Source organism: Lonchura striata, chromosome 4, assembly GCF_050655825.1.
Source record: "Lonchura striata isolate lonStrDom1 chromosome 4, ASM5065582v1, whole genome shotgun sequence".
In the NCBI taxonomy this organism is placed as follows: Eukaryota; Metazoa; Chordata; class Aves; order Passeriformes; family Estrildidae; genus Lonchura; species Lonchura striata.
In genome coordinates, this window is record NC_140706.1 from 75,706,219 (window position 1) to 75,730,997 (window position 24,779).

The window sequence follows — 24,779 nt, forward strand, 5'->3', positions numbered from 1 at the left end:
AAGGAAAAGGGGAATGGGGAACGAGAACAGGGGAGCAGAGGGGGCGCTCAAGGGGAGGGTGACAGGGACAGGGGGCAGGTGGGGGCAGGTCGGGGTGTGCAGGGGGCTGGGGGAAGGCAGGGTGAAGGAAGAGAAAGATTGAAGGCAGCTTTGGGGAAGGAGGCGGAATATGTGGAGGGGGAAAGGTATCACGGAAAGGCGGCAGGAGGAACCGGGAGCGCGTGGGGGGGAGCAGGGAGAGGGGGCACGGGGGAGCCCGGCTGGGGAGAGAAGGAACAGGGAAAGGATGGAGGAACAGGGTAGCGTAGGGGTGAGTAGGGGAATAGAGAGGGAGGACAAGGAAAGGAGAGTAGGGGGGCCCGCCCGGGAGGGAGGGAGGGGAGGGCTAGGGGGGAGAGGGAGGGGGGGGGGTTTGGGGGGGGGGAGGGTGTAGGGGGTGGGGGAGGGGAGGAAGGGAGGGTCGATAAGAGAGGCATAGAGAAAAAAAAATACAAAAGAAAAGAAACGCGCAACAAAAGCAAAAGAAAAAGAGATATAGAGCCCGACCGGCCGCAACCTCCCGCTCCGAGCGCCCAGCACCAAATGGCTCCGCCGGGCTCGCCCCGCGGTTTAAATACCCGCGGCCCCGCCCCGCGCAGGCGCGCTGGGGCCCCGCGCACCTGTGCGCGCACCTGTGCTGGCCCCGCCCCCGGCCCCGCCCCCCGCCCGTAAATGGCGGCGGCTCCGCGCCCGCCCCGTGTTCTGTGTGGATGCTCGGACGGACTGCGGCGGGACCGGCGCTCGGAGCTCCGTGCGGGGATCGGATCGGGGCAGCTCCCGGCCTGCGCGGCGTCCGAGGCGCTCAGCTGAGATCGGGATCGGGATTCGGGTTCTGGTCCCGCCGGTGTCTGCTGGGGGAGCCGGGCGGAGCCGCTCCTTCCTCGGCGGGCAGGGAGGGGGTGCCGGGGCCGGGGGGTCGAGGCGGGATCGGGGCTGGGATCGGGACCGGCAGCGCCGCGGCCGGGAGGAGCCGCTCCGGGACGGGCGCCGCCGCTCCAGCTGCGGCCGGCGCGGGGCTCGGGTCCCGCCGGGGCTCGGGTCCCGTTCTCGCTGTGGCCGCGGGGAGCCGGGGCTGCGTCGGGGCCGGGACCCCATCGGCACCGCCGCTCCCGCAGCGCCGCCTCCGGCCCCGCGGGCGGACACGGAGCCGCCCCGCAGCCCCCGCGGGATGCCGAGCCCCCCCGCCCCGGTAGCCCCGTGGCCACCGCGCTCCCCTGCGAGCAGCAGCGCCCGCCTCCCCCGCCCCGTGTCCGCATCCCCGGGGGAGCCCCGCCGGACGAGCGGGGCTGCGGCGCCGCGGCCGGGAGCGGCCGCTCCGCCGGGGCCGCTGCTCCCGCTCCGGCTGTGCCCGGTGCGGGGCTGGAGGAGCCGGAGCTCCGAAGGGCAGAGAGCACCTCCTGTCCTTGGCTCTGCGGGGCGGGAGCTGCCGTGCCCTGCCCGTGGCTCGCAGCGTGCCGAGCGCACGTCCCGGCACGGGCACCGGCGCACGGGACAGCGCTGGCACGGACACGGCTGAAGGGCTGCCCGCGGCTCCTCGGCCAGGGGCTGCTCCCCACAGGCACGCAGGGATGCTTCAGCCCGGACAGACGCCACCGACAGCCCACAGGGACCCCAGGGAACGGCTGGCATTACCTGGGAATGGAGGCACGGCCGTTTGCAGAGGGGCTCTGACAGCAATCCCTGTTTCTGACCTCCCACACAGCTGCCAGGTATGTTCCAGCCACCCCAAATCTCCTCCCTCTTTTCCAGCCGGAGGCTATCATTCACCAGCAGCATTTGAGCCAAGGCAATCTTCCTTCACAGGTACTAAATGCCAAGCAAGAGCCTTGGAGATGCCTTGAAATCAGAGGTTGGAGTGCAATTACGTTTGGAGATTTCCAGGGAGCCAGCTGGAGGTGCAGAAGGGATGGAAAACTCTCACAGGTGGGTCCCACTGGAGATGTGCTGCAGGCAGGGATGTGCATCCCTTTCCTGAGGGGAAAGGACATGCAGAGGCCACTGCCGAGGCTCTGAAAGGAGCTGAGCTTCTGCAGGAGAGATGTTCTGCCTCAGCACAGGCCGGGAGCTCATCCAGCCACTGCCTTGTCCTGCTTTAAAACATCAACTGGAGCCTGAGCTCCGGGGAGTGAAATCAGTTGAATTCCAGGGAACTCTGTCAAGTGACCCCAGACACATCCCTGGGGCTGGGGGATGAGGGTTTTAAATAGCAAGTTCTGTGGAATAGAGACCTGTCCTTGTCCTGATCCCACTGAGCTTCCCTGGAACCTCTGCTGGTTCCTGACACAGCTGGTGCTAAAGTGGCAGCTCTGCATGGGAGTTTCCAATCTCCACGAGGCACTGTCAGGTTATTCCAGCAGGAATTCAGCAGGGAACCTGGGGCTGTGGGTATAATTCATCTGAACTAGCAAAGCTGATACTGAACCCCAAATCCAGGCACCATACAAAGAACAATCTTTGTGCTAAAGCCCCTGGGCTGGGAAATTTCAGCAGCCAAATGTATGGAATGATCTAAATCCCAGCAGGCAGCATCCCCCAGCGGGACAATCCAAGTGCCAGGGTGGGAGCTCTTGTCCTTCCCCTGCTGCTGGTGGGACAAATTCCCTTGGCACAGCTGGTGGGGCAGGAGCTGAGAGCAGGAGGGGCAGGAACAGGGATGGGAGATGAGGCTGCTGGAATGTCACCTGGAGCACCTGAACACGTTCTGTCCCTGCAGGAGCCAAAGCAGATCCCTCCTGGCCGGGCTGGAGGGCAGCTGCTGGATCTGCTCTGGGGGAAAACTCCCTGCCCCTGCCAGGAGCACTGGCTCTGCTCTTCCTCCAGCTTCTGAGCAGTGTCAGGGCCACTGTGAGGGAGTTCAAACCCAAAAAATCCCCACAGCCCACGGAGTGAATGATCCCAGGAGAGAAACGCAGCATTGAAATAAAAATCTTACAGCTCTGTCAAAAAGGCTGTGACATCACTGCAACGGGATTCCCAGGAACCTTCTGGTTTGCTCTCGGAATGCTCTTGGTTCTCTTTTATGTATTTTTAGTCCCTCAGTGGGCAGCTTGTAGGATTTATTCTGGGACTTAGAGGTTGAGCAGGGTTGGCTCAGGATTGACCTTCACCTCTGGTGCCTCTTTGTGCAAACACAACGTGGCCGGGCTGGGTGAACTCGTGACCTCAGCTTTCCCCTCCAAAATGTCCCTCACTAATTTCCCTGGGGTGAGCTGGGATTTTGGCCCAGACTGTCACTCCTCGCCTCCCCGTGCCCGCGCAGTGTCCGTTCTGTCCCCACGGTGCCCTGGGGACACCGGGGGGTCCCTTTGCCTTTCTCCTGCCCCTTTCCAGCCCGAGGCTCCTCTGCCCGTGTCCCACACAGCACAGGGGCACCGAAGGGGAAAGGCTCCAGAAAACATTTCTGCAATTCCTCAGCAATTATTTATTTATTTATTTATTTATTTACTTATTTAATCACATTCTTCTCCTCTTCCCCAGGGAGAAGAACATGAACTCACAGCCACCGAGGCCTGACGGGTTCCTGCAGCGAGAGCTCGGTGCGTGTCTGCAGAGGTGAGTGCAGCACCTGAAAGGAAAAAACACAGGGGAAAATGGGATTTATTTTGCTTCAAAGTTATTGCAAGTTCTTAAAGCCCAACCAACTTTTGCTCTTGCTTTTGGTCAGGTGGAGCAGGAGCAGTAGGCAGAGGTGGTGCCATCGATGTGGATGTGCCCGATGCTTTCTGGGGCAGAAAAAGGAGATTAAGCTCACCTTACATCAAGCAGGTATTTAAAAAGATTTATAGCTCTTCAAACGTAGCACCCTTTAATTACCATAATGTTTCTTCCATGATTTTAACTAATTCTCAGTGTATTTTATAAAACTTAAAATAACACCTCCTCCCCATAAAACAGACTCATCAAGCATTAGATAAAAAGTCCTTGTGCCAGTCTCAGGCTTCCACATCTAACAGGAGACCCTCCCCGTAAGCAAACAAAAAAAATCAAAATAACGTACCAAAACTAGTCCTTGCTAACACTAAAAATACAGCTCGACCGTATCCAAAAAACCCCCGATTTTATTTATTCCAAACACCAAATATTCTTAAAATTCTAAATCAATAACTCTTAAAAAAAAACCCCATCAAAACTTACTTCAAATATAGAAAAGCCTAACTGTATAGATAAATATTTGTCCAAGCCCACAAAAAATATAAAACAATCTAATCAATATCCTACATTTAACAAAACCCACTACACAAATTAGTACCATTTAAAATGTAACATAAATAAAAATCTATTACTGAGAAACATATTTCCCAATAAATAAAACCACCCTGTAAAGATATAAGTAATAATCTTAACTCAACAAGCTAAAATGTCTCCAAAACCAAAAGACTTAAAATACCTTCAATATTTATAAATAACAACATTCAATATGTTAAGTGTTAATAAAATCAAACAAAATTAAATGTCAATACATTTAAATAAATACATTAAGTTTCTTTTTATCTATTAAAATTAAGTTTATTATTCCTTACTATCAAAATTCATTCAATCTAAATTTAAATGTTATTTAATATAACCTATCCTAAGTTTTATTAAAAATCACTTCTCTAAACTATACAGTATATGGTTAATATTCTTAAAAAAAATAAAACAACTCAAATTAAAACAACTAAAAGAAAACACTACCAAACGCCTATTCAGAAGTAAAAAAAATACAGTGTATTGTATCATCAATTTCATCAAAAATTCTGTTCTTCATTACAATCTCTACTCTTACATAAAATTTCTAATTCCTACTTTTTTTTTCTCTACTTTTACAGCTCTTAAAACAAGTTAACTCTCTAACTAATCTCTACACTAACTCTATAATTTAACCTAAATTTATCTCATAGTTTTAAATATTTTTCAAGACTAAAAAAAATATATTTCATTAAAAACCTCCTCCAAACTGTTAATCTGATCACTTTCCTCAGTTATTATTACAAAATCACTTCAATATAAAACTCAACTACAACATTAATTTCTTTTTCTAAGTTTCACACTAAGTAATCGCTCTCTCATACATTTCCTCCACCTTCACACTCTCAATATCCAAATCCAAACTCACAATCCTGTCCATAACCACTTTCAAATCTTTAAAAAAAAGTTTACTATATTCAAATATATTCTAAAAACACTTCTAAAAAATCCAATTATTAAATAATGTGATTCATCTTTAATCCTAACATTTTTACTCTTAACTACTATTTTTAAAAACATTATATAAAAATATATTAAGTAACATACACCAATTAAAATTTAAACTATAACCTAACCCTATATCTACCTAAATAAAATAATTAACAGGAAACCCAAATATTTTCTACGTCAAAAATAAAATTCAAATAATTTTAACTTAACAATTTAACTTTATCAATATAACAAATAAACTTATTATTTTAAACTTAAAAAATCATTATCCACACATAATTATTTAACTTACTACTAATTTAACATTTATCAATTGTTAAAAACTCTAAAATAATGTACCATCTTTTAATACTTACTAATGATATAATTTCACCTATGTTACTAATTATAGATATTATCTAAGTAATTCCTAATTATTATCAATTTCTTCTTTACTACATATATTATTTTATTCTTATATTTCTTCATGCTTATAACTGAAAAATTATAACAACTTATACCATTATCTTGCAAGTCTATACAATTTTATAAAACAAAACTTAACAATACTTATTTCTTATATCAAAACATAAAGTTTACTTATATCTCAACAAGTACAAAAACCCAAGTAAATTTCAATAAGGAACATAAAACCAGATCACACAAAAAACACACTCACCACTCCACAAAACACCAATGTAAATACACAGATAAATTACACTATGTAAATACAAATGTAGATTATGCAAGAATTGCAACTTACACCTGACGTCTTGTACTGCACCCACCAAAATATATAAACTTTAGGTTTCTTTATAAATATAAAAATCAATATTATAAAAATCTTATTTAATAACTTTCAAAGTATAAAATTCTATCAAATATTATACTTCTACTCTATTTACTTTATTTACTTTTAATTATATCACTTTACCAATTAACCAACCTAAAACAAACATTTAAGTAACTTTCACTAAAGTTTCAAGTTTAAATACTTTGTATTTATCTAGCACTTCTCAAAAAAATCCATTTTTTACCTACTTACTTAATATACCAATAAAAAACATTACAAATAATCCATATAATTAAAAAGCCCTTACATTATTAACTCTTAATATAAAAATAGTTACCAATTTAAAACAAAAACCTCATTTATCCAAGGCGGGAGATGGGCATGCAAGGCAGTGAAGTGCCAGGGAGTGGTAAGAGGCCAAGGCAAGTCTAGGGTTGGCTTTGTCAGGAAAGCCAAGGGAATAAAAGCTGGCGGGAAAACACCAGAAAATTGTGAGAAAGGAAGAAAAGGGGTGTTCCTCTGGGAAGGTGACACGGCTGACAGGCAGGCTGAGGCGCCTTCCATCAACACCTGCAGCACGGGCAAGAAACAGGAGGAGCTGGAAGCCGCTGTGCTGCAGGAAAGTTACGGCCTTTTGCATCTCTGGGATGTGGTGGGCTGAATCCCATGACTGCAGTGTCACTACTGAGAGCTCCAGCCTGGTCAGAAGATACAGGGGAGGAAGGGGAGATGGAGGGATTGCCCTCTGCACCAAGAAGTGGATTCCACGTGAGGAGCCGTGTTTGAAGAACAGCCACGAGCAAGTCCAAAGCCTGTAGGCAAGAACCCGTGACCAAGGCAGCCAAGGAGCCCTGTGGATAGTATCTACTCCAGGCTGCCTGATGAAGGGGATCCTGCTGACAAAGGCTTCTTTCTAAAGCTACAGGAAGCATTGTGCTCGTTGGCTTTCGTCCTGCTGGAGGGCTTCAACCACTGCGCAGTGCAGATCCTTTCTTGACAGGTGACTGAAACAGAGTTCCAGTGACCTTCTCAGTTAAGGTCTGTCACATGCAAAGAAATGCTGCTTTTAGCATCACTAGAAATTAATGCCAGCTGTAGATATGACAAAACCACAAGTGTCTTGCCCACTGAAAATTTTGAAAGAAAGCAGACTGTCTTCAGCAAGATTTAGGATCAAATGCAAAGAGCCACATATCTCTTACCTGATTAATTTCATAGCCACGATTTCGTGTCTTTTGGCTCTTAACATGGATAGTCTTAAGCTGTACTTTGTCATCATTTGGTCAGCTCATGAGGTTTTTTAGTTTTAAAAAAGGCAGAGAAACTGCAACTATCTATCTTTGAGTAGAGGAGCACATACAAAATGTCAGGGTGAAAGATTACTCATACCAGTGTGAAAAACGCTAATCACTTGGTTTTTAAAAGTTTAAAAGTTTAATAATAATAAAATGGTTATAAAAATAATAATATCACTAGAGTACTAAAGTTTAGAGTTAGGACAATTACAAGACAATAAAAAAAGTAAAGAATTACGGACGTCCGGATGTTCTCGGACATTAAGTTACGAAAAGCATGACTTGTGAATAAAGGAATCACCCTTAAACTAATATACTTGTTGCATATTTATATATCTTTTATGGTTACGAATGCATTCTATTTTAAACAAGAAACTCTGTTTGTTGTATGTTAATTGTTTCCTTTAATCCCCTGGCATCTTTGAGTCTGAGTAAGGCCTGAAGAAATTAACTTCTTCTGATAAAAGCCATAAATTCCTCTGCTTTGGAAGATTTAGGTGTTCTTTGAAGTAAGTATCTCATTCCTAAAAAAAAACTTCCCCACATACATAGTCTCTATTTTAACATTAGGTTAGAACCTAAAACTGTATTTAACACACTACTTAAGTGAATTAACACAGCATAACGTTCTAACATTACACATAGAATATTCATTATAGCCTTTGCGAAAAGCCAATCATAAAATATGCATTTTTCACACCAGCAAGGACAAGGAGGTATTGAAGGAGACTGTTGAAGGAGAGGTAAAGTCTTAAATGCTAAAACTGAAGACAGAGCATCACTAAGTTAAAGATTTGTCTATTTGCTTTTAAACTGATACAAAGCAAGACAAAGTAAATTATTATAACTACTTCAAATCTAGTTGAAAATGTGCTGAGGTGTGCATTAAGACCAAGGTGGAAGTTTACAAGTTACAAATGCTTAAGACAATTCTTGCTAGGGATAGATAGCATTGCATCAGGCAGTTTACTATTCCAACCATTCCTGAAAGATGTGCATCTCAAAAAGATATGGCATATGAATTCTTAAATTAGACCAATAATGACATGCACCCAAAAAAGAAAAACATTCTCTCTTCTCCCTTTCTTTTCTGCTTTCTTGTCATAGTGTGACTAAGGAGAAACTGAAAGAATCCATGAGTGACAGAGCTGATTCCAATCAGTCCTCCCCGATGGAGGGATCAAAGGCCAACTGTAGTGGACCAAACAGGGCTTTCCTCTTGGAAGTGTATTCCATCCCGTCGAGATCAGCACAAACACAAGGGATGAAACCGACTTCCCACAGCTGCCATCCAAGCTATGACACTGTAACTCAGTACCACCTGCACATTTTTTTTGCTTGAATCCTTAAAGTAATGATTCTCTCCATCTCCATCCCTTAAAATCCAATTCTGTCAGCTTTTCAGTGTTCAAAAATGAACTAGTTAAGATAGCACTGAGGAAAGAAAGAAGAAAATAAGCATATTTTATTGTGTAAGTAATTAGATTTGAGATGGAATTACTAAAAGGTAAGCATACATGGACCCCCCACACACACAGTTGTCTTTTTGCAGTTGCACTTAAGGATTGTACTTCAAATATGGTTACACAGATATCTTCCCCCCTCCACATTGACTGCCTCTTAATATTAGAACTAATCTGCCACAAAATTACATGAAATAAAACAGTGAGAAATATACTTGAGAATGACTGTTGTTTACGAAATGGGTAATTTATAGTATACAATTACTGATAAGGTAGAACAAGAGTTCAAAAACTGGACTGCATTACAAAGCACTTCTTCAAACATCAATTTTGGATTATTGCTGGAAGGTACTAACTGGTCTGTTATAGACTAATTTACAGACATTCATAAAATAGTGAAAAATGCATGCTTTAGAAACCTGGGACATTTCATGCCTTTGTGCTAGCAGAACATGAAAATGGAAGTGATTGGCATTTTTCAATGTAGGTTAGTAGCATTTAGAGTTTTTATTCTGGTGTACTAACTGATTCTTTGTATTTTTTCTCTTTTTCTTCAGGTGATTTTTCATCTTCAGGTTTAGTCCATGGAGGGCTGCGAAACTTCTGTAAAGGTAAAAATATGGTGTATAGAATACATATATACATAAACAGAAATAAAAAAGTCTGTTAAAATTGGAATTGTCCCTAGAAAAGGGTCCTGATCTCTAAGTGCAAAACCATACAAGTCTGATGCTACATACAGCTTCATATCACTGCATATTATATATATATATATAAACAACCACATAGGTATTTAATATTTAATTATTTTGGAAAACTCTCCTTACTCCTGCTTCCAGGGCTATACACATGACACTGTCAAATTAAGTAATTTGACTACCAGCTTTCTAAATATTTAATAGTTTGCAAATTGTTACCAGCCAGAAATAATTTTGAACAGATCAATTACAATCAGACACAGTCAAAGTCTGAATTAAGTAGTCTTCTCTTTTGAGACAGAACTTGGTGAAGAATGTGTAAGTCTACTTTAAGTAACTGAATCTCATGAGACCTTTTAGTAAAACCCCAAAAATTACTCTGGAAGAGAATACCTGAAAGCTTGTCTCTGTTTCTGCTGCTTCCAAACGAGATGTTGAATCATTACGATTCCCCAGACATGTCTTGGCCACCTGTCAATAGAAATGTCAGAGATAACTACTTCATATTTTTTCCAAAAATATTCAGTTTAAAAAAAAAAAAAACCAAAAAAAACCCAACAACAACAGCAAAAAAAAACAACCCAATTTGGGTCTTCTTTTAAGCCTCCTTGATGAAATGGAACTAAGTTTTCATAGCTAAACTTATCCCAGACTCCCATCATCCCTGTAACAGTCTTCAACAATACAGTCTCGTGACAGCGAGTTTAACAACTTCATACTTACCCAGCTTTTTTTCTTCGTGTTTAAATCTCATCACCAATAGTGAAGTTTACTTCTACAGGTGGTCCTAGGGAACAGAAAATTAATTACAAGTGCCTTTTATGGGTGAGGAAATAGTAACAAACAGTAGAAAATCAGCATTACAGTTAGAACTTCTCTATTACTATTCTCTTGGCTATACTCTGGATTCTTAGGTATAATAATCCCTGAATAGGAATATAAAGTCACTGAATGGAGAAGTCAGGTGACTCTCAAGGCAGAAAATCTTGCTGCATTACTTCCTGTCATTTTATTCAAGAAATAATGTCATATTCTTTGCCAATATGCTTTTTAATATCTGGGAAAGCAGAGTTGCACAGCATAAATAAAATTAATTACAAAGTGGATTTTTGAACTAAGGAGATCTTCAGGTATGAAACCAGAGATTTGCTCAACACTGGAAATTCTACTGTATTTAAATCCAAGTCCCTTCAGGAGTAGGGTTAAGGATGCAATAAGAAAAGGAGCTGAAAGATTAAATACAGTCAAATATTCATAATACTTGGTCATTGCTCTAAAATGAGTTCACATTGGAATTTCTCTACTTGTTTTGCTATTAAAAGTGACACATTTAAATGGAGTGAAAACGACAAGGTTTTTTTAAAGTTTTGAGTCATCAAGACTCTTTCCAGTGTAACAGTGGGAGGGGTTTAGTCATGTTTAAGCTACTGAAGGCAGCCTCTGAGATGATGCAGATGGATTTGATGTGGGGAACTCTTTCTCATATTTTCCCACTCTAGACAGTAGAAATAAAAATTGGATTCATGTAGGGAATAATCGAGGCAGTATTGATTAAAATAAAGTCTATTGATAAAGCACCTACTCCTTTTAGGACAAAAAATCAAACATCAAACAAACATGTGGTTTATGTCTTAGATAAAGACTAAAAAGTCAGATGACAGGGTAGCAATTTTTCGTAGTCTTGAAATACTTCAAAACCTTATACGTGTGGTCCTGTCAAAACTTCCATTTAAATTATTTACTCTTAATCTAGATTTAAAAAAATTATTCCAAGCTGAATTATCCTCAGAAAAAATGAAGATTTAGGTGACTTCTAGGTGTGTGGCTTGAGGACAAAAGATACTCTAGGTCCAACAATCAATAGTATTGCAAAATGTGTAATAAAGAGGATAGAAATAATGCTAATTAAATATGATAATTTACATATCCAGAATTTTCTCTGACTGTACCTACTAGAACATGAAATCAGGTGACCTATTTCACCAACATCATTTATAGGAGATAGGAAGCAAAAACTATTAATTGCATTAGTAAAGCTAAAGGTCAACTTCTTAAGACATATGCAAAGGAAAAAGAAAAAAACAACCCCGGTCTGCTTTAGAGAAAATAAAAGTGAACAATAAAACAATGCTGTATGAGTGAGTAGTCTTGCAGTGTCTTCATAGGCCAGACAACAAAGGCTATCTTGATAGGAAAAGAGCAATAAAGATTAAGTCTGTATTATTTCACATTTGTTCACTCAGAGATCTTCTCCTTTTAGTAGCACACCATATGGATCACTGTTGGAGAAAGACAGGGACTTTTTCCTAAGGATGTCTTTATGATGTTAAAGCATAACATATTCATTATTGACTCCTTATCACTGTGAAACATTGTATATCATTACCAAATAAATTACAGCTTGAAAACAACAACAGTTCAATAGCCAGCACTGTAACCAGCTCCTGTGGACGAGGTGCAAACACACACACACAGAGGGCTGGGTTTAACAGAACACAAACTGAATCCCACACACATATGACCTCAGGCATATATATATATATAAATACATACATATACATACACCCCCACCTGTGTGTATTTATGTGTTTTTATATGTCTATATCTACATGCATATATAAACACATAAATATGCAAACACGCATAACACATATATCTTTGTGTCCCTCAGCTAAAGATCAGCGGCAGAATATAAACTCAATGAACTAGAATACCTTTCACACCCTTAGGTGACAAAGAAAGCAAAATATTAAACTTCTGTTATTGTTGTTAGTTCCCTCTATGCCAAATAGTGGATTGTTTTGTATGTTTGTCCGTCAGATTTCCTCCCATGAGAGGTACAATCATTACCAATGGACAGAATGGGAGCTCAACATGGCAGAAACTATCAAAAAAGCAAAAACTATTTGCTGTGTTGCTTTCCTCAGCTTAGCGTGCAGCCCGATTAACAAATTATCTGTGTGTGAAATTATGGCTATAAAATCTGCATATTGATTGGTCACGTACACAAAATTTGGGAAGTTATGGTATTCAATTGTCCTAGTAAACAGCACTGCAAAGCTGGAGAGCTTCACAGCTGGATGTATAAATGACAAAGGTGGATAAACAAAGGGTGCATCTTTATTACTGTGAGAACCCCGGCCTTGCTCTGGGGTCTCATGTGGTGGTGAAATTCCTCCTCCAACCCGTGCTTCCAAAGAAAAACTCCGCAGGCTTTAGCTGTTCGGTCTCAAGGCAGTTTATCGCTAGTTATCTAACAGATTATGTTCTTGGACTGCGGCTGTTTGATCAGCGGCCTGGGTAGAGGCACACACACCCCCTGACATCCTCTCGATCTGCTGTCTTCTTCGTCTCCCTCTCCGCCCAGGGCTGCTGCTATCTTTTATAAGATATATTACGTATAACATGTTTACAATTATTCCCCAATACCTACTACCTACGTTGCCAAGTGTTTTTCTACTCTAAACCGATCTGTCAGTGCCAACATCACCAAGAACATGGAGGTAAGGAAAAAGAAGGAGGAAGAACAGGATCAGCCCACTTTCCTCCATCTTAGAACTTCTGACCCCCACCTACAAAGTGAAAACCCCCCTGTACAATACTAAAAAAATTTCCCCTCTACTTTGTAACTACTTTTACTATACTATCTAACCTTTTGTGATTGCTTGTTCCACCTCCAAAGTTGGCAATTCATTCCATGGCTCAAACTCAAAATCACAGCTGTTTTTCAGCTGTCTGCCAGGGTCTAGAATGCCTCTGACCAAGGCCTGGAACCTCTAAAAATGTCTGAGAGACATTTTGAGTTCCCACATATTAGAAAAATTTTAACACGCCAGTCAGAACTCAGCATGTCCAGTGGCTATTGAATCATGCAACTTTACCTGCGAACAGCTGGACAATGTAAATATAAGTATTTTCTACTGCATCAACTCAGCAAATCAGAACTGGCTTTATGGTCAAAAAAACCATAACAATTTAAGGTCAAATAATCAATTCACAAGTGAACAGGAAATCAAGTTTAAATAAGTGGTATTATAACAGTTTCTGCAGTTAGAAAAATCATTCTGCTGCTCCTAAAGAGCATCATCCAGATTTAGTTGACCAGACATTGGAGTTTCAGTGTTCCTGTGCATCACTGCTCCTCTTGGCTTCATAGGGCACAAAAAGCAGATAGGGAGGTTGTTTGTAAAGCACGATGGGGGAGAAAGTACTGGGTTAATTCTGAAGAAAAGAAACCAGATACAGGAGAAAAGAATGGTGTGGTTAGATCAACTGACAAACTATTTATCTTAGTTGTCAGGTTAGGTTCACAGTTTACTCAAAGACACGTTTTATCAGATTTGCTCATGAATTTGTTACAGATCTGTACTGGGAGCTGCTTTAATCACTGTTTAGAAGAAAGATACAGAACAAGAAGTATGTGAAATGTGCATATACCTTCTCAGAAGACACCTCTGCAGTTTTTCATACGCTTTTCCTGTTTTAGATCAGTGTGCTAAGGGGATGGTTAAACTCCGATGATGTAACTTCTTATGACCTTCCTCTTCCTAGTCCTCATTTACAGAATCAAATTTCCTTTAAGGATTTTATTTGCTTGAAATTTCGTTATAAAAATGGTTATTTTTTTTCTCTTATTACACCCTTTGGAAAACAATTGGAGAGTGCAATTTGATCAAAGCTCTGAAACAGATTTAAGAAAATAAAGCAAAATGCTGTAGTTGCTTAGAAATGTATACAATTTTGGCTCCAATACAGAATATCCTTTGTCGTTGAATGATTAATGAACATAGAGTGTTTTTTTACTGCAGGAAATTAAGGCGGTAAATAAAAAGCACTACCACTTCTATTTATCAGAGAAGATTCTGTAAGGACAAAGCAAAAAATCTAATAAGAGAACAAAGAATAATTTTATAAATTCTTTGATGTTGTAGCAATACCAAGCAGGTAGTTAAAAATGAGATGTTATATGCATAAGAATTATCTGACACGAAAAGGCAATTAAGTAAATTATGGTGTAAAAGCCAAAATCCCAAAAGCTTTTGGGAAGACAGAAAAGGGAAGGAATACAGGGGAAAAAGCTCTGCAGAACTCTGGTTCTGCACAGAGGCTTTCAGGAGTCAGACATAAGAAAGCATCTCCGGATAAGGCTAAGAAAAAGTAGTACTGACAAGATGCCTCTAATAAAGTACAAATAATAAAAAGAATGGAAACTTTTACAATACTGAAGGTAATTTGGAGGGGGGTTTTGATGAATTTCAGATGCTGTATCACAGGATATTCTACCTACTTCTGGCTATTGCTGGTCCTATGCCAAATTTCATTACAGATAAATATCAGCAGCGTCTAATTTCCAGATTTGCTACTCTGTATCCCATTTGCCAATACCTTTTCATTTTTTGTATTTCAGTATTTGTTCTAATGTAAACAACACTAATTACTCTGAACAGGCATAAACCCCATAAATACAAAATTGCAGAAAGATCACAAATATAAGATAGAGATGCTTAGCCGTACAGACTTAAAAATACCAGTTGGAACCAGCAACTAACCATTTTGCTTTATTTTTTGCCTCAGTATCTATAAGGTTGCATGTTCTTCTCCAGTTAGTCTTCACTACCTTAATTCTTTCTAAATAGAAATCACATTTTATTTATCAGAGACACAATAAAAGGACCTTTGTGAAGTTCTGAGAAAGGATTATTGAAATAATAGGTTTCTAAGCAATGCAGTTTCTAGTACATCTTCACTAATATTACTTTGAAATGCTGCATTACAACCTTAACCATCCAGCCTTAATCTTCCTTCATTTGAATGCAAGAAGCTGTAAAAACTTCAGAAAAAAATGACAGAGTCAAGTAATGAAAAAAACAATTAAAACTCTTCCTAAGTGTTGCATTTTCTCCAAGTGATACTGTTCACAGGTACAAATGGCAGCTTTGACTTACCAAAGAATTAGGATCCTTTGGGTATAAATTCCTTCCAGTACTTTCAGAACTTAAAGTGGTATTTCTAATGCCACTATATGTAGGCTAATTGTGGAAAGAAGATTTTTATTTCAGTTCTCAAAGCTAATAATTTGAATTCCTTGTGCCTTTCGTCTCTCTTTGTTAATGTGAGATGATGATGATGAAGAAGAAAAGGTTGCTAACCAATGTCATCACCTGCACTATTTTTATGGCCATCTTAGCCTATGTTAAGATGGACAGGGTGTCTGTCTGCTGATGGACTGAACAGTTAAAAATACAAGCTGTTGGAAGGACAAAAAACAACCACCTAAATAAGTAAACCACCATCTCACTAACTAAAACCTTGATTTTATGGAAAGGTGAAACTTTTAGGTGTCTTTGATTGCAATACTTGATGCAGAAATTAAATACTGGTTTGACTTTTGAAATATATTACCAGTTATTTTCTTTTCCTTTCTCTTTTAATGTATTCACTTCTGTATAAAAGACCTGTTTAAAATGTCTGATACAAGTATTTAGCCTAAGAGGAAGAAGAAGAGGAGAGAGGAGGAGAGAGTAAGAGGAAGAAAAAGAGAAGGGAGGAAGAAGGAGAAGAAAGAGGAGAGAGTGAGAAGAAAGAGGAGAGAGTGAGAAGAAAGAGGAGAGAGTGAGAAGAAAGAGGAGAGAGTGAGAAGAAAGAGGAGAGAGTGAGAAAAAAAAAATGAAGAGGAGAGAGTAAGAAGAAAACAGAGCAAGAAAAATAAGAGTCAGAGATAAAAAGAAAAACCAAAAAAGTCAGATTGGAAAGAGAAAGGCAGAGAAAGAGGAAAGAAAGGTGGGGTAAAGAGAAAAAGAGTGAAAGACAAACAGAAAAGGAAGCACTTGAAATGAAAGAGAAAAGCAAATAGAGAGACAAGAAAAAGAAGAAATAGAGCTGAAAACCTACAGGAAAACAAATGGAGAGACTGAACACAAGGTAGGGTTCAAGAGAGAAAGAAATAGAGAGTTAGACAAAAAAGTTAAAGTTGGACAGAAAAGGAAAAAGGGTCAGAGACAAAGACAATGATAGCAAGTGTTAGAAAGACAAAGGCTGACAAAGAAAAAAAAAAGAAGAAAACATAGTGAAACCTAGATTGAAAGAGACAGACAAAGAGACATGGGGAAATACATGTAGAGGAATGGAAGAAAATAGGGTGAGAAGGAAATAGGGTTAGAGAAACATAGAGATGTGTTAGAAATGGAAACAAAGGAAAACACAGCCAGAGACAAAGAGTTACACATGGAAGGATAAAGTGAGGAATAGACTAAAGAGGAAAGTAAGAGGCAAAAGGAGAAAAAGGGTGAAAATGATAGGACTCAACCACACCAAAGAAAGACAGGAGATGAATGGTGGGCAGGGCAGAGGGTAAGAGGCATCATTATTAGGGCTGATTAATCTTTATTCCCTTAAACTTCAGCAATACACAGGGAAACAATGCATACAAATGCAAGTACAGAGACAAATACAACAAAGAATACATCATACCTAGGCACAAAAGTACAAGTCCAATTTACATACAGCAAAATACATCAAAAGATAGGAACAACTGCAAAGACAGAACAATATAATGTACTACAAGCCAAATACATATTGACACAATATAACCGTGTCTCCATTTCAGAAAAGTCCACAACGCTTTTATTGTTATGACGCACCCGGAACAAAAACGGCGCAAAACGCTCCGCCGACGTGCACGCCCCCTTCGCGTTACGCACAAACTCACATTCACGGCAACTCGCTCCGGAGACTCCCAAAAAATCCTCCTGCCTGATGAAAACCCCCCCTGAAAGGCAAAGGCCATACACACAAGGTTGTATCTGCTCCACACACACACACAGCTGCAGACACAAGCACACACAAACTCTCACAGACAGACACAGACAGTCACACTCTCACACATTCTTCTGCTGACACGCTGGCTGCCACCCTTACGTGAAACGCTGCACTGAAGAATATGCTTAAACGCTTCTTCTGACCGCAGGACCTCCATGTCAAATGGTAGATTCCAGGAAATTCTGTAGGGACCCGGGGACCTACGAGACAAGGGGAGGCGGTCAGTGACTGACTATCTGAGAGCTAGGAGCTATACCAACTCTGGGCCCATCAGTGTTGTACCCCAAACCCCGTAGAGAACAGATGAACGGCAAAGCTTTATAACTGCTCTACCTGAGCGTGACTACTTGCCCGGGCAAGGCAGCTCCGATCATAATTGCCACAACAGAGGTGCATACAACATAAGCCAACGTAGGTACATACAGTATAAGCACAAACAACATAAGCCAACGTAGGTACGTACAGTATAAGCGCAAACAACATAAGCCAACGTAGGTACGTACAGTATAAGCACAAACAACATAAGCCAACGTAGGTACATACAGTGTAAGCACAAACAACATAAGCTAACATAGGTAGGCGCAACATACGCACATACAATAGAAGCCGACACAGGTAGGTGCATCATAAGTGCATACAACGTAAGCTGACAGAGATACAAGATAAGTGGGGACTTGATATAATTCTCCAGAAGACTAATTTTTGAGCCCTATATCCTTTGAGAAGGCAGATGCTACGGAACTACTGTGGTCAGGTGATGAGGGGCTAATAAGCTCCGTACGGAAGTCCATGAGAAGGGCTACCAAAACTGAGAATGAAGATGGATGAGAACATCTCGTGTACATCGTCCGGACCCAAAAAGTGAATATGTAAAAATGCCAGAATAATTGATATCCGGGAAGGTACGTGAGCAAAATATGGCCAATACGGCACAAAATGATGTTGCTAAAGCATGGAGATGTAACAAAGGCCTATGACACAGACAACGTGACACGGACACAGACAACGTGACACGGACACAAGTGGAAACTGCCTGGCAATTTCACCTTATGGACCCAAGATTCCTAGCCCAAGATGAGCCATGGGCTGATGATGCCAAAGAAAAGAAAGCCCTAGGGCAGTAGCACTTGATGATGACATGCAACTCCTTTCAAGATGTTAGTGCCAAAGCACTTAAGAGGAAGCCTAAGAAGCTCAGTAGGCCTAGAGAAGGAAGAAATGACTACAGGGTGACTGTAGCTATAGCTCCAGACATGAAGGCGGGCTCCTATGGTGAAAAGATCCACGACAACGTCAAGAGTCAAAGAAGGCCGCCGATGCGAACGTCACGAGAACCAGAGAGGGATCGGAACTGCCCTGCCCAGCGAAGACTCTGGGGGGGCTGAGGAGAAACCCTCTCCCTTTGCTCCCGAGGGGCCCGTCCCACTATGGGCCTATTCTCCAAGCTAACATCAAATAGCCTCCTGTGATAGTAAAGGTTTTCCCCCCATCTCCCACCTACTGGCCCCAGCACTTGGCTTTTGCAAGACAACCGGATGGAATCCAATGTCAGTTGGATGTGGACGGCGAGACGTTCTCTGCATCAGCTTCGGTGCTGCCGTTTCCAAACTTCAGCTACGCTCCTCCTCAGGGTACCTAAGACAAAACAGAAAATGCAACTAGTGCCCACGAAAAGAGGAATCCCCGAAACTCCGACACACCGCTGCCCCGGCTCACCTGAAGTCTTAATTTGACTCCACAAGCTGCCTGGAGGATACCTGAAAAACAAAAAGGTACACACTTAGCATGCTGCTGCATAAGGGTCACCTGTGAGTCACTGTGCCAAAATGCCAACTCACCCGCTCGCCTCTGTTCCTTCACACAGCTAGGGCAGCGACAGCACCTGCAAAAAAACAAAGCAAAACAACCCACACTGAGATACTGTGAAAACAACATCCCCCTGCCCTGAAAAGCACACCCACCCAGACCTTACGCTTGCACCCACCTGGCCTTGGACATCCAGACATCCGGACCAGAGACATCTTGCAAGATGACTGCCTAAAATAAAACAAAGTAACCAAGAGTGGATGCTTACAATTGCACCAAAACCTGAAACCTGAGCAAGAACAACTCCTTCTGTCCACTGCTCACCTGGCACACAGGGCCTTGACTGCTGCTATCTGCCTGGACCTCCTAAAAATAAAGGCAAAGAACACTGCTCTAACACGGTCACCCTTTAGGCTTCCCCTGCAAATGCAAACAATGACTGACCTGATCATGGCAGCACCCTCACCCAGGACTGGGGCTCTCTGCCACAGATTTGAACTGTCTGCATCTGAAAGGAAGTTAGGACTAGTGTGAAATGGCTGAGGGAATGAAGCCCCTTAGCAAAGGCTGGGGTTAATATACCCTGATTGGGCCCGCCGCTCATTCCCGGGGCACCCAGGAAAAGGGAAGGGGCAAACCCCACCGAGTAGAAAAGCCCTCAGAGCAGCTGCAGCTGTTCGGCTCCTCTGGCTTGAATTCAAGGGGAATAAAGGGCTGGATATAGAAGGAAACTCTTCAGGGAAATGACAGCTCTTTTTTCTACAACTACTTGGAGCGAAAGGGCAAAAAAACTGGTAAGAAATAAAACTTTGTTTTTAGGCAGCATATCTAGATAAGTTGGGTAATTTGCTGTTAACTTACATAATTATTCCTCAGTGACTACTAAGTAGTGCTCAACATGAGACTAAGGGTGGAGAAAAATACTAATTATATGAACAGTCTAAGTCTTCTTCTTGGGGTTACTAATTAGGACTAACTACATTATAAATAAGAAAAATAATAGGCTCCTGGGCAGCATAAAGGTTAAGTATGTGCTAGGCTTGCCTTTCTCTGAGGTACTTAGTCCTAGGGCACAGAAAGAAGTGCCCTGAAAGGTAGTTTTAAATGCTGAAAAATCATTTTAAAAGAGCCTCCTTCAAGTGAATCCCTTAAAATGAGGAAATGGGGAATTTACCTCCACTGAAATGGATACCGTGGCAAATAAATGGCTTCTGCCCTTTCATTTAATCCCTTGAATACTGGGAAAAGAGAGGCTTTCCTCACTTTAAATCTCTCCAGTGATGAAGACAGAGGGATTTTCCCCTCAATCCAAACCCTTAAGAAAGAGAGATAGCTGGGCTTCCCCCTCAATTTAAGCCTTAGGACAACAAAAATGGTTACTCTTAATTCAAACCCATAAACGACACTGTCAAGGTTTTCCCCCTCTATTTAAACTGGAAAAAAATGGAATATGGGGATTCCCTGTCAATTAGCACCCCTAACAGCATAGAAAAGGCAGGGACTCTTTCAAATGAGACCATTAAAATTGCAGGGGAAGTGCGTTTCCTCATTATTTGAACGCAAGAAATGACGGAAAAGGAAGCTTTTTCCCATACTTGAAACCCCTTTTCTCTCCATAACCCCTCTTTTTTCTGGGAGTGCTGTGGAAGGTCTGGGGGTTCTAGGGGAGGACTGACATAATAAAAGGGGAAAGTTGAAAGCTCTCCTGTGGAACCCCACATGCTGCCCGGCCTGCTCAGGTGCTGCCCCTTGGCAAGAGGGCTCTTCCCTTGGCATTTTCTCCAAGGGATGCTCCGTGCCTGGGTGGGTCCGGCTGCTCCCTGGTCCCTGCTGGATGTTCCGACCATAGCTCCTGGCAGGTGTGCCCAGGTAGCTGCACTGAAAGCAGCTGCTCACGCAGGGAGCTGCTACACCTAGGAGTGAGGGATGAGGTGAAGAAAGGTCCTGTGGGGTGTTCCCTCCCCTACACAGCCCCTTGCCAGACCCTTAAACAATGGGGTGCCAGATTTTCATTTCAAAGATAATTAACAGTCTTTCCCCTGGCCAAACAGGAATTGCGCTTCCAAAATTGCAAACAGCGAATGATTTCTCACAGACCACACCTGCCGACACCAGAAACTCCCGCAGCCCTTGGAGAGCAGCACGCCTTGAGTGAACAGACATCAACACACAGGGAGGGTGAGGTTGGTTTTACAGGGAAAAAGGGCAGAGGTCAGGTCACGAGGTCTGTGGCCCCAAGTGACTTTCAACATCTTTTCGTTCTGAATGGCACAGGATTAATCCTGGAGCAAAACTGCTGCCAGCAAGAGTTCTGCCTGCCCTGGAAGAGACAAGCACCTCCTCGAAACCAACATCAGGAAGTGTAGAGGGTGAGCGGTGTTTCACAGAGAATAGGGCCAGCAACAGAGTCCAAGAGCCAGGGGCCCCGAAAGAAGGGCCACCCCCTGAAAATCTGAATGAAGAAGGAGGTGTTGTGGACCCAAGCTGCCCTCATGTCGATGAGGAGTTGCCTTGAAGATCCCAAGTACAACTTGCAAATTGACATCAGGAACCAGGACTGGTGAGTTTTCTTTCCCATGGAAAAGGGCCAGAGTATGTGCCCAGGTGCCCCTGGCCCTCAGCTGGCCCCTGACTTCACAAAATCCAAATATCAAAGAACGTATCCCAGACCAAAGCTGTCCCCGCCTCAAACTTGTGCTGCCCTGAGAGTCCCAAGGGAGCCCTACAAACTGACATCAGGAACCTGGACTGGCGAGTTTTCTTTCCCAGGTGTTTGTGCTCATGGCCCTGTGCCCACCACTGGGCCTCCTGAAATTCCGAATGGGATGCCAGATGCCTCCCACACCAAAGCTGCCCCTGGCTCTTGGCCTGGCTGCCCTTGCCGTGGTCCTGGGTGGCCCCGGGGTCTCAGTATGGAATATCCTGTGGCTCTGGGATGACATCAGCTCCCTTTGTCTCCTTTTCCATGGCAGATCGCTTCCAGGAGTCCCCGAGTCCTCCCAGCTGCCCCAGTTCCCTCCCAGTGTGCTACCCAATGTTCCCGCTTCCCTCCTGATTTTCCCAGTGTCCCTCCCAGTGTTCCCAGTGCAGGTACTGGACACAGTAGAAGTGGTTCTGTAACTGCTTTGAGCCTTTATTGCCACTATGGGAAGGCTCTGAGGGTTCTCGGGGAGGGCGGGAAGGGATGTGGGGGTCCCAGGGGTGCCACTCTGGGGGTTGGAGGTCCCAGATGGATTCCGGAAGGGGGGCATGGAGTGCTTGAGGGGGTCTCTCAATTGTCACACCGGGAGGGGCCCCAGCGGGTCTGGGGAGGCGGCCCAGGGTGTCCTGGGGGCCACTGGGGATTCTCAGGGATCCCTGGGGACTATTCAGGGGGTCCCAGAGAGTTCAAGGTGGATCCCTGGGGGATCGTTTTGGGGGGTCGCAGGGGTCAGGGGGATTTCCCAATGAAGATCTGGGGGGGAAGGGGGAGTCCTTCAGGGCCTGGCAGAAGGAGGACAACTAAGCATCACCAAACATGTTACGTCAATCTCCTGATACAATCTAGAGCCCAACTACACCCTGCATTACAAATTTCAAGTCCCCAGGACTTGTGCTATTACAGGCTATGCAGCAGGGCAGAGCAGTTGTGGAACAAATACGTGCAGACACCCGTGACACAGGACAGGGAGAGAGAGCTTTTGAGGAGAAGAAAGGACCGAGAGACCCAAAGAACACAGAGTGCACCAGAGACAAGTGACAGGACACACACCACAACTGCTCTGCCCTGAGCACCTCAGCACTGTGATCAAAACAGACACTTTCCCTTTAGCTGGCCTAAGGGGACACTTCTTGCACATCCCCACCCCCAAAGCTGATCCTAAAGGCCCTCCCAGCACCCCGCTTTCACCCCCTCTGTGGGCCTTAGCCCTCCACTTATCTCTCTGGCATCTGGGGATGAGAATCCATGTCGCGTGCCAATGGAGGCTGCCTCGCCTGCGGGGAATGTCCTATGGTCACCGGGCTGTGGTCCCGTGCTCAGCTACAATCGAGAACACCAAACATCACTGCATGATCTTAGCTGCACAATGGACAAAACCCAGCAATCCTGCTACTCACCATTCTCCAGAGAATGCTCGGGTCACACACTTTGGCCAGGCTCGGAGGCTGCCACCGTCATCGCAGGGTCTGCCTGGGTTAAGAAGAGACAAAGTGACTCGGCATTGCTGAAACACGAGTGGACCTTGGCTCCCCCTCCCTACCTCGGCGACTCACCGCAACTTCTCAGCCATTGCCAAAGGCAACCCTGATGCAATCTTGAAATACAAAATTTCAAGGCTTCATCACAGAGTCCTGCAATACTTCCCAAGAGCTCACAAGCACAGAAAATCCAGGCCATCAGCTGTTGGTGACAAGGGCTTGGCATACGCTGAGTGGATTCCCTAAAGCACACAAACAACAATGGATGCTTACAATTGCACCAAAACCTGAAACCTGAGCAAGAACAACTGCTTTTGTCCACTGCTCACCTGGCACACTTGGCCTTGACTGCTGCTAACTGCCTGGAGCTCCTAAAAATAAAGGCAAAGAACACAGCTGTAACACGGTCACCCTTTAAGCTGCCCCTGCAAATGCAAACAATGACTGACCTGATCATGGGAAAACCCTCACCCAGGACTGGGGCTCTCTGCCACTGATTGGAGTTGTCAGCACCTGAAAGGAAGTTAGGACTAGTGTCAAAAGGCTGCAGGACAACTTAACAGCACCAAACATATTATGTCAATCTCCCCATATAATCCAGAGCCCAACTACACCCTGCATAACAAATTTCAAGTCCCCAGGACTTGTGCTATTACAGGCTATGCAGCAGGGCAGAGCAGTTGTGGGACAAATACGTGCAGACACCCGTGACACAGGACAGGGAGAGAGAGCTTTTGAGGAGAAGAAAGGACCGAGAGACCCAAAGAACACAGAGTGCACCAGAGACAAGTGACAGGACACACACCAGAACTTCTCTGCCCTGCACACCTCAGCACTTTGATCAAAACAGACACTTTCCCTTTAGGTGGCCTTAGGAGACACTTCTTGGACATCCCCATCTCCAAAACTGACTCAAAAACCCCTCCTGGGGAGTCCCAACCCGGCACCTCTCTTCCATCCCCTCTGTGGGTGGTAGCCCTCCACTTATCTTGCACATATCTGGGGATGCAAATCCCCATCAGGTGCAGAACGAGGCCTCCTGCCTGTCTGGGAAGTTCCAGTTGTCACCAGGCTGTTATCTCTTGCTCTGCCAAGAGAAAGAAAACCAAATGTCAGTGCACTACCTTAACAGCACATGGGGCAGAACCTGACAATTCTGCTACTCACCGTCTCCCGAGAAGTATCGGGCCACACACCTCAGGCGTGCTTGGATTCTGACACCGTCATCTCAAGGCACACCTAGGTTAAGGGCAGACAAGGTGACATGGCACTGCTGCAACTTAAGTGTACCCTCGCTCCTCTTCCCTGCCTCACCACAACTCCTTGCCCATTCCTGTGGGTTACCAGGAGGGGACCTTGAAATGCAAAATTGGAAGGCTCTGTCACAGGGTCCTGTAATGCTTCTGGCAAGACCACACGTGCATGAAACCCGGTCCATCAGCCAGGTGGAGACAGAGGTATGAGTACTCTGAGTGGATTCCCTAAAGCACACAAACAACAGTGGATGCTTATAGTTCCACCAAAAACTAAA

At 43.7% G+C, this 24,779-nt stretch overlaps 1 long non-coding RNA gene and 1 pseudogene across 3 annotated transcripts; one reads left to right on the plus strand and one right to left on the minus strand.

The window, feature by feature from the left end:
- The first annotated feature begins 413 nt into the window (after window positions 1–413).
- On the plus strand, window positions 414–19,800 carry LOC146767740 (uncharacterized; annotated as a pseudogene). The gene is made up of 3 exons (XR_014955047.1): window positions 414–1,748; window positions 1,843–1,962; window positions 3,517–19,800. The product of XR_014955047.1 is annotated as an uncharacterized LOC146767740 (transcript).
- Window positions 8,732–23,688, minus strand: LOC146767741 (uncharacterized). 2 transcript variants are annotated; one of them, XR_014955049.1, is made up of 9 exons: window positions 23,324–23,462; window positions 23,168–23,240; window positions 20,869–23,090; window positions 19,514–19,577; window positions 18,761–19,435; window positions 17,363–17,463; window positions 10,169–10,232; window positions 9,839–9,916; window positions 8,732–9,350 (listed from the first exon to the last, which is right to left on the minus strand). It is a non-coding gene; the product is annotated as an uncharacterized LOC146767741 (long non-coding RNA). The 2 variants fall into 2 exon arrangements; XR_014955048.1 differs by adding an exon at window positions 23,578–23,688 and having other exon boundaries at window positions 20,869–23,490.
- Between the last annotated feature and the right edge of the window lie 1,091 nt (window positions 23,689–24,779).